Source organism: Grampus griseus (genome assembly GCF_964374135.1).
Source record: "Grampus griseus genome assembly, chromosome: 12".
NCBI classification, from domain to species: domain Eukaryota; kingdom Metazoa; phylum Chordata; class Mammalia; order Artiodactyla; family Delphinidae; genus Grampus; species Grampus griseus.
The window spans coordinates 40,063,686-40,073,863 of record NC_139006.1 but is presented as its reverse complement, the minus strand read 5'-3'; positions in this window follow the sequence as shown (position 1 = coordinate 40,073,863).

The following is a 10,178-nucleotide window of genomic DNA, read 5'->3' as shown; positions in this document are numbered from 1 at the left end:
TCTTTTAAATATCTGTCTCTTTTAAATCTTACCTCTCTTTAATTCCTCCAGGGTATACTGAACTATAAATTTCTCAAGGGAGAGGGACTTTTTTTGGATTCATCACTGTTGCTTTTCTGCTCTGATCTTTGCACTGTTCACATGTGTTAATTATGCAATGTGTGCTGGTGGAATTCATGAAGAAGCAGTTGTGTCCAGTGTCTGTCTCATCTATATTTAATAATCCTGGAATGTAGTAGGTGCTCAATTAAAACATGTTTTTGGTGAATGGATTGTGATCTACTAAATACAGGACATTTAAGGGTGAAGTAAGCATAAGAGCTGGTCCCAGCCTTCAGTTACTATTTATACCTTGCCCAACAATGAAAAAGCTATCACAAGGCAGGTCATGATTATGATTTTTTGACAAAAGTCTGTGGGACTTAGAGAAAGCTTTTCTAAACCTATATAGCCAAAGTCAGAAAACATAAAGGAGAAAACTGATAGTTTCTACTGCATAAAAATGAAACACTTCTGTACATCTAAAAAAAATCATAAATACAAGTAAGGTAAATGGAAAGCCAGGAAAAATTTGTCAGTATATTAACAAAAAGTTACTATCTTTAATATTGGAAGAGGTCATCTATGTCAGTAAGAAAAAGACAAACATTTTTTAGTTAGGGAAAGGATATGAATACTCAAAACAAAAAGAAAAATATAAGTGGTTAATAAACAGAAGAAAGAAAACCTTCAACCTCATTAGCAATCGTAGAAATTCATAGGAACACCACACTGAGGTAACATTTTTCTTTTATCAAACTGGCAAACTATTTTTGTTAAAATAATCTGCAATGTTGGCATGATTAGGAAGACTGAAAATTGATGTTTAAAATGGACATGCTTTGTAACCCGGCATTTCAACATCCCCAATTTATGCCAAAGAATTTATTGCTGAGGTTTGCCAAGATCTGTACACAAAGACACTTCATGAAGTACTGATTTTAATAGCAGAAAATTGGGATTAATGTCCAGCAATTGGAATTAAATTGGTTAAATAAATCATAGCACCACCCTGTGATACATTATATAGCCATTTCAAGTGCTGATATGAAATAATATTTAATGAAGTGGGAACATACTCCTGTTACATAGTTAATTTAAAGTTTCAATTTATCAAGCAAATGTAGAATTGTTTTCTTTTTCATCATATATATTTCCATAATCAAAAACATGCATAGAAGAAGCCTGGAAAGATTTACATAAAAAATTTTAGGATTCTGTGATTTTATTTTTTCTCACCTCTTTTTTTTGTGTTTTTAAACTTTCTAGGGAATTCTCTGGCGGTCCAGTGGTTAGGACTCTGTGCTTCCATTGCAGGGGGCACGGGTTTGATCCCTGGTCGGGGAACTAAGATCCCACAAGCAATGCAAGCTGTGTGGTGTGACCAAAAACAAAACAAAGCAAAACAACTTTATACAGTAGCGTTCTTTTCTATCCAGGAAAAAAATACCATTATTTCTTTTAAGTGGTGTGGAAGTTGCCCCTGCAGTATGGGTGGGAATGCCAGTTCTGGCTATTTCCTTTGAAAATATCTCTAGGTGCCATGGGTACACATTTACAAGAGCCCATTTTCTCCTGAGAATAGAGTGAGGGTGGAAGGAATTTTGGTGAATGTTTGTATTTGCAGCTTGTCCTGGAGTAAATCTTTAAGACTGTGGGAATAGGCGCTTTGCGCTCTGTTGAGCTGGCGAATGTATGTCAGGTTTCCTGTCCTTCTGTCTCCGTCACGTGCAAGGATCTGTGAGTGGAGGGTTTCATTAATCTAAATGCATCTGCAACCCCATCAGGAGCATTTCAGTTTCATGGACAAGTGGTTTGCTTTATTTGCTTTATTTGCTCCTGATGGAAATAAAGGGATGATACAATTAGTTCTGTCCGCTGCACGTGGGGGTGGAGCTTAAGTGAATTAAAACGTTCTGTGGCAAAGTAAACATGAAATGGGCATGAGAAGTTGGATAGCAAGAGGAAAGCAAAGTTTACTGATTTTCTCCTTTACTTGGCTCTCAGGTTTACGAGGATACACAAAAATCACACAAAGAAATATTGATGGGAATCGTCTCTAAAACTAAAAAATAACATCGCCACTGATTCAGCCTTCATGAATCCCTCTGACTCTATTTCCAAATATAAGCCCTATATAAAACCACCCCGTTTCACTTTGGGGACCACTAAAACAAGTGACTCTTATACGACAGAGCAAAAGAAGACGTTTTAATAATATGTGTGTTCAGATGCTTGCATCAAATGTTAAAAACCCGTCAATTCACAATGCAGAATACCACCTGCCCACAGGTACAACCAAAAACGTTTCCTTTGCTCCAAGGGATCTTTTTTCCATTTTATTATTGCTAGTATAAGAGATCAGGAAATGTCTTAAAATGCACAAGTGGTTTTGCTGACTTTTTATGTGGTTTCTTTTGAATTCAGGAAGCTTTGAATGACATAAATGAGCTCTGTACAGATGTTTCTAGAAGGTTTATGGCTCATCTCTGAGGTTCCCAGAGAGTGGTCAGCTCCACATCACACCTCCTGGGACCCCATGGCCCATGACAATGAAATCAAAGGAGGCTGTAATTTTCTCTCAGCCTTCTTTGGGCTTGAAAACTGGAAACAGCACAGAAGACCATACATTCAATGACACATCAAATTGGCATCTTCCCTGTGCCAGCAGCCATGCCCACGAGCTGTCATGGTGTGGTGTGTTACAGTCCTTGACCTGCTGGTGTTTATAGCTGGGGGTGAGAATGGAGCCAGGGAGGGGACATTAATTTAATAGGCTTCTGGGTGTTTCCATCCTTATTTCACTCTTGGACAAGCCGAAGAAGGAAATGGTTTTCAGCAACCTCTGTGATAAAAACTATTTGCTTATTCAACTGAGTTATCTCTAAAAAATGTTAAAGGACAGTTTAATAATCACTGTCCCCCAACTGTCTCTCTCTAAATATAGTTCACGTATATGAACCATGAATCTCTCTCTTCCTTTCCTCCACACTCTCCCCGATTTCCCCCCAAACTGGCCTACTTTAGCTCTTTGCTCCTCTCCTTTTTCTCATCTTTTATCCGATGGATTTTTCCTTCTTCTTCTCTAGCAACTCTCTGTTCTTTCCCATGTAAATCAAACCAGCCTACCTTGGCCATTCTCTCTAACACCACCCACAAAGGCCCAGAGTCTACCGGGAAAGGGAGAATTCTCTTAATGGGTGTGATAACTCCAAGTATTAGATACTATTAACTCACCAGACAGACAGATGAGAAACCCGGACACAGAGAGGGCGAGTAACTTAGCGAGGGCTGTGCAGCCCTCGAGCAGCAGAACCAGCCTTCAAAATTCCTCATTCCAAAGCTTGGGCTGTTTCCAAAGTACAAGCGGAGGTCCTCAGGGAGGGCTCTGGGTGGATGAGGAACAGAATTAAGTCATATTTACCGACAGCCACATCCTCTTAGATTCGTGGAGCGGCTTCCGTGCCCAGGACAGGAAATAGCCCTTCTCCCAGGAAGCCCCCCGTGGTGTGTGTCTCAGGCGACACACACATTGTGGAAAAACAGCATTCTTGTTCTCAGAGGCCAGTATCTGCACAGCGCCAGGGGACCTCTCACACTGTTTTCCCATGAATGGTGCCCCCTGGAGTTGTGTGAGGGCTCGGCCTTGGCGGCACAGTTGCTTTATTTCTCACGTTGCTTTTTTTTGGAGGTCTTGAGGGGAAGGACTGTGACATCTGCTCTTGGAATGTTTCCAGCCCTGCTGAGGTTCAAAGCCCGCATCTGTTCCAGGGTCTTTCACTTCTGGTTCCTCTCAGTTCTCACTGACACTTGGGGCGGGGACCGATAAGCTAAGCTTAAAATTCACGTTGTCTTAAGAACCTAGAAGAGGCAACTCATGTAGTTGGAAGTATTTGAAAGACTCTGAGAAAAAGGTATCCCAAAATGTATGTGCGAATGTACATTCTCTAGAAGTTACTGTCGTGTAAAATTCAGAAATAACCACTTTTAGGTGAGAATCTATGAGTCATTTTGGTGAACGTGGAGTGGGGGAGGGGAAGAACAGGAAGCGAGGAGACTTCAAGGTTTCTGTAGAAATAATTCGAGGGTAGGGGCATCTTCTCTCCCTTCGTCCCCCTTAGGTAGGTTTCCCGACTTTGCTGGACCCATTAGAGTCTGAACTCCGCTTTCCTGTGGCCAAAGGGCCACGGCAGTTTCCTAGCGGAAACTCCTGGGAGCTGGTGACCAATGGGAAGACCAGCAACAGTGAGAAAAACAGCCTTGATCTGTGGACCAAGGGCGGCTTTAAATGAGTGAAACTCCATGTACGTGGGGTTTGAATAAGCCTGTGCATCCTAACCCATTTATAGTACCTGTATTTGATCTGCTTTTAGCATGATGACCAATCAACAGACAGTTGGCTTACAAGAGCTAGAAGGGAAGGGAAGCTGAAGGAGGCTTCGCGAAAGCAATGCCACCTAAAACAAAACCATTTCTCGTGGCTGGCTTTCATCTGTCAGAAAGCTTTGCACGTGAGATCGGGGTATTGAAGCAAGAAGAAGGGAGTTATGGCTTTTGTTCCTCTCTATTCTGAATCAATAAAAGTAACAAACCTTGTGTGATTACAGTAAGAAATATGTACTTGGTCTTCCTCACCCGTTCCTGACACAGAGCTCCTAAATCCCTTGGAATTCCCTGGATGACAGGGACTCTTTTATTTTTTCTTCAACATCTTCATTGGAGTATAATTGCTTTACAATATTGTGTTAGTTTCTGCTGTATAACAAAGTGAATCAGCTATACATATACATATATCCCCATATCTCCTCCCTCTTGTGTCTCCCTCCCACCCTCCCTATCTCACCTCTCTAGGTGGACACAAAGCACCGAGCTGATCTCCCTGTGCTATGCAGCTGCTTCCGACCAGCCATCTATTTTACATTTGGTGATGTATATATGTCAATGCTACTCCTTCACTTCGTCCCAGTTTACCCTTCCCCCTCCCTGTGTCCTCAAGTCCATTCTCTACATCTGTGTCTTTATTCCTGCCCTGCCCTTAGGTTCATCAGAACCTTTTTTTTTTTTTTTTTTAGATTCCATATATATGTGTTAGCATATGGTATTTGTTTTTCTCTTTCTGACTCACTTCACTCTGTATGACAGACTCTAGGTCCATCCACTTCACTACAAATAGCTCAATTTCGTTTCTTTTTATGGCTGAGTAATATTCCATTGTATATATGTGCCACATCTTCTTTATCCATTCATCTGTTGATGGACACATAGGTTTCTTCCATGTCCTGGCTATAGTAAATAGAGCTGCAATGAACATTTTGGTACATGACTCTTTTTGAATTATGGTTTTCTCAGGGTATATACCAAGTAGTGGGATTGCTGGGTCATATGGTAGTTCTATTTTTAGTTTTTTAAGGAACCTCCATACTGTTCTCCATAGTGGCTGTATCAATCTACACTCCCACCAACAGTGCAAGAGGGTTCCCTTTCCTCCACACCCTCTCCAGCATTTATTGTTTGTAGAGTTTTTGATGATGGCCATTCTGTCCAGTGTGAGGTGATACCTCATTGTAGTTTTGATTTGCATTTCTCTAGTGATTAGTGATGCTGAGCATCTTTTCATGTGTTTGTTGGCAGTCTGTGTATCTTCTCTAGAGAAATGTCTATTTAGGTCTTCTGCGATAGGAACTCTTTTGTTCTAATTAGGCTCCTTTTGGCTGGCCCCTAGGTAGCTTCAGGATGGGGCTAGTCTCCAGGAAGGCCAAGCTATGGTTAGAGGCATGGACCTATGGGGAAAAAGGAGGGGTTAGAGATGGAGTTCAACCACCAATGGTCAATGACTTAATCGATCACACCTACACAATGAAACCTCCATAAAAACCCCTAAAAAATGGGTTTTGGAGAGCTGCTGAGTTGGTGAACACGTCTTGGTGTGGGGGTGGGGGGTGGGCAGCAAACCCAGAAAGGGCGTGGAAGCTCTGCATCCCTCCCCCATACCTTGCCCTATGCATCTCTTCCGTTGCCTGTTCCTCAGTTGAAGTCTTTATAGTACACCGGAAATAGTAAAGTTTACCTGAGTTCTATGAACCGTTCTAGTGAATAATCAAACCTGAGGAAGAGGTTGTAAGAACCACCAAATTTATAGCTTGTTGGTCACAAGTACCTGTGACAACCTGGGACTACGGCCAGCCTCTGAAGTAAGGGGAGTGCGGTTTTGTGAGACTGAGCCTTAAACCTGTGGGGTCTGCGCTAATTCAGTGGAGTTAGTGTCAGAATTGAATGGAATGGAATTGTAGGACACCCAGTTGGTATGAGAACCGGAAAATCTGTTGATACAGAGGAAAAAAACCGCCTCATTTGGTGTCAGAAGTGGTATGAGTGGAAACAGTACACCTTGTTACAAGTGTTCTTTGTTGGGGACTGAGAATTCTGCAACCTTGAAACAATGAACACTGGGGTTTCGAATAGAGCAGGCAGGGACAATTAATAGCCTTCTGGTTGTGTCTGTTTTTTCACTCTTGGACAAGCAGATAAAAGAAGATGGTTTTAAAACTATTAGTTCATTTGAGGTTTGGGGAGGGTTGTTTTATTTTTTTAAAGATAAATAACTGTTAACTGCTGTACCGTGTTGTAGGGCTCATGCCTGCCCTGTTGTCCCGGCTCTGGCAACAGCGGGAGAGACTCAGCAGCCTGGGATCCAGAAGTGACCTGCTGGCTATGCTGGTGACGCTGGACAAACAGCTGGGCCGTAGACCACATACTTGAGGAATGTTTTCCCAGCCTGGCCAGGGGAGGTTGCGCACTGTCCTGGTTTGTTCATCCACTTTCTGCAGCCAGTATAGAAAAAACAGGTCCAGCAGGGGCCGTTGTCACAAATCGATGATATGTACCTCACATTCAAAGTTCTTCACATATTGTTATGCTATATAAAAATAACATTCTATTTGTCATTTATGTTTTTTAGAATCAAAGTGTGTTCACTATGCAAAGATGAGTTGACAACATATTCTCTAAACATAGCTGAAGAATGTTAAGAAACCGGAATAGGATTTTAGAGAGAAGCGCACTTGCTTTCAATGAGTAAAACTCCATGTGCTTGGGGTATGAATAAGCCTGAACATCATAATTCATTTTAATATTTGTCTTTGATCTGCTTTTTGCATAATGATCAATCAACAGACATTTGAGTGACTGCTTGAAGAACCTTTGATGTAGAAAATGCTAGGCTAGAATCATGATCTCGTGCCCTATTTGGACTCTATGGAAAAGAAAAGTACTCCTTCTCGTTTAGTGTTCAGGAGAAATCCCTTCATCAATTTATGTTGGTATTAGCAATTCATAATCTACTAAAATGTGGAACAGAATAAAATTAAAAGTTCATAATAAAGAGCTGAGTACAGGCTTTCTAAAAACTCAGTCATCAACACATTAAAGTGATGTGTCCAAGCTGTGGTCTTCTTAGAAACTGTCTAGAAAACTCTGTCTTCATAGAAACTCTCTAGTCCCCCCCACCCCCGCCCCAGAGTGTTTTTTTGCTCCACAGTAGTACATAAACATTATCAACTGCTTTGAGTTGCCAGTTGTTTTTCCCAAGAAAAACATGCTGTTGTTATCAAGTATCTAGGTTGTGAAATTTTTACAGCTTCTCAAAAGCTCTTCATGAAGAGAAATGTTCTCCAGCAAGGATAGCAATCACAGCCTCAGACATACACACACACACACACCCTTATCCTTCAAAAATTCAGAACATTCATGCCTGTGTCAACATGATTTCAGATAAGCACCAACCCACGAACCCAAACATTGTGTTGGCAGAGCCAGTAAACAAAGAAAAAGCAGTGATCTGTTTGCCTCCACCTCATCTGCCACCATGGGCACTGTATTTTAATGCATTTTTGTTAGGTAGCCAACACTGCCGTAATTTGTGTCTACTTGGGCCTTTTACTAGGAAGTATAGTTTCTGATTTTTAGAAGAAAAAATTTGTTTTCTTAAAGACAGAGCTGTGAATGTCAGTCACTTAATGAAGGCAAAAAAGATATATGAGGTTTTAAGAAATCACATTTAGGGGACTTCCCTGGCGGTCCAGTGGTTAAGACTCTGCGCTTCCACTGCAGGGGGCATGGGTTCGATCCCTGGTCCAGAAACTAAGATCCTGCATGCTGTGCAGTGCGGCCAAAAATATATATTAAAAAAAAATCACGTTTAGAAGGAACACAGTCATTTATATCAGCCTGTCATGAGTATTATTGCCCCAGCAGATACATGAATTACACAGCAGGGTCTTTTTGGTCACAGTTCGTAGCATGACTCACCTAGATTTACCAACTGCTGAAGGAGCTGATGAAACAATGCTTAAAAAAAAAAAAAAAACTTGCACATCTATTTAAATTTTAAAATATTGTATATAAATAGCACTTTCTGTGACCAAAGTCCCCCAACTCCCATTTAAAAACTTACATGGTGTTTTCTCCATGATCATGGATTGCCTTTCTGGCTGGACTGTAAGCTTCTTTTTTTTTTAAAGTGAAATATAGGTGACATGCAATATTATATTAGTTTCAGGTGTACAACTTAGTGTTTCACCATTTATGTACATTATGAATTGATCACCACAGTAAGTCTAGTAACCATCTGTCACCACGCGAAGTTATCACAATATTATTGACTATATTCCCTATGCTCTGCATTACGTCCCTGTGACATTTATTTTATAACTGAAAGTTTGTACCTATTAATCTCCTCACCTATGTCAGCCAACCCCCCCATACTTCCCCTCTGGTGACCACCAGTTTGTTCCCTGTATCTATGAGTCTGTTTCTGTTTTGTTTTTTGTATTCAACATATAGGTAATATCATACAGTATTTGCCTTTCTCTGACTGACTTATTTCACTTAGCATAATACCCTCTAGGTCCACACATGTCTTAAATGGCAAGATTTCATTGTTTTCATGGCTAAGTAATATTCCATTGTGTGTATAGATATAGATATAGATATTATATAGCTCCAAATCTTTATTTATTCATCTATTGATGGACACATATTGTGTCCATATCTTGGCTACTGTCAGTCAGTGGATATAGGTGTGCAGATACCTTTCCAGATTAGTGTTTATTCATTCAGCCACTCTATGTCTTTTGATTGGAAGCCTTTAGTCCATTTATAGTCAAAGTAATCATTGATAGGTATGTTATGTATTGGCATTTTAATTATTTTCGAATTGTTTTTGTAGTTCTTCTCTGTTCCTTACTTTTCTTGTTCTCTTCCCTTGTGATTCGATGACTTTCTTTTGTGCTATGTTTGTATTCCTTTCTCTTTATTTTTTTGTGTCTCTGTTATAGACTATTCGTTTACGATTACCATGAGGTTCATGTAAAATAACTTATGTATATAGCAGTCTGTTTTAAGTTGATGGTCACTTAATTTTGAGCACATTCTAAAAGAACTACATTTTTACTCCCCCTCACACATTTTATGTTTTTGACATTGTGTTTTACACATTTTTACTTTGTGTGTCGCTTAGCTAATCATTTTAAATATAGATGATTTTACTACTTTTGTCTTTTAACATTCATACCACCTTTACTATATGTTTGCCTTTACCAGTAAGATTTTTTCTTTCATAATTTTCTTGTTTCCAGTTATGGCCTTTTCTTTTCTGTCTAAAGTTCTTTTAACATTTCTTGTAAGGCCAGTTTAGTGGTGATGAGCTCCTTTAGCTTTTGCTAAAGGATGGCTGGGGAACCATCTCTCCTTCAATTCTGAATTATAACCTTGTCAGGTAGAGTTTTATTAGTTGTGAGTATTTTCTTTTCAGGACTTTTAATAAATGGTGCCAGTCCTTTCTGGCCTGTAAAGTTTCTGCTGAAAAATCAGCTGGTAGTCTGTGGGGGTTCCCTCGTATGTAACTAGTTGTTTTTCTCTTGCTGCTTTTCAGATTGTCTCTTTAACTTTTGACATTTTAATTATAATGTGTCTGGGTGTGGTTCTCTTTGGGTTCCTCGTGCTTGGGGCTTTCTGTGATTCCTGAACTTGGGTGTCTGTTTTCTTCACCACATTAGGGAAGTTTTCAGCCATTATTTATTTAATAGGTTTTCTGTCCCTTTCTCTCTGTCCTCTTCTGGGACCCTATAATATGAGTGTTA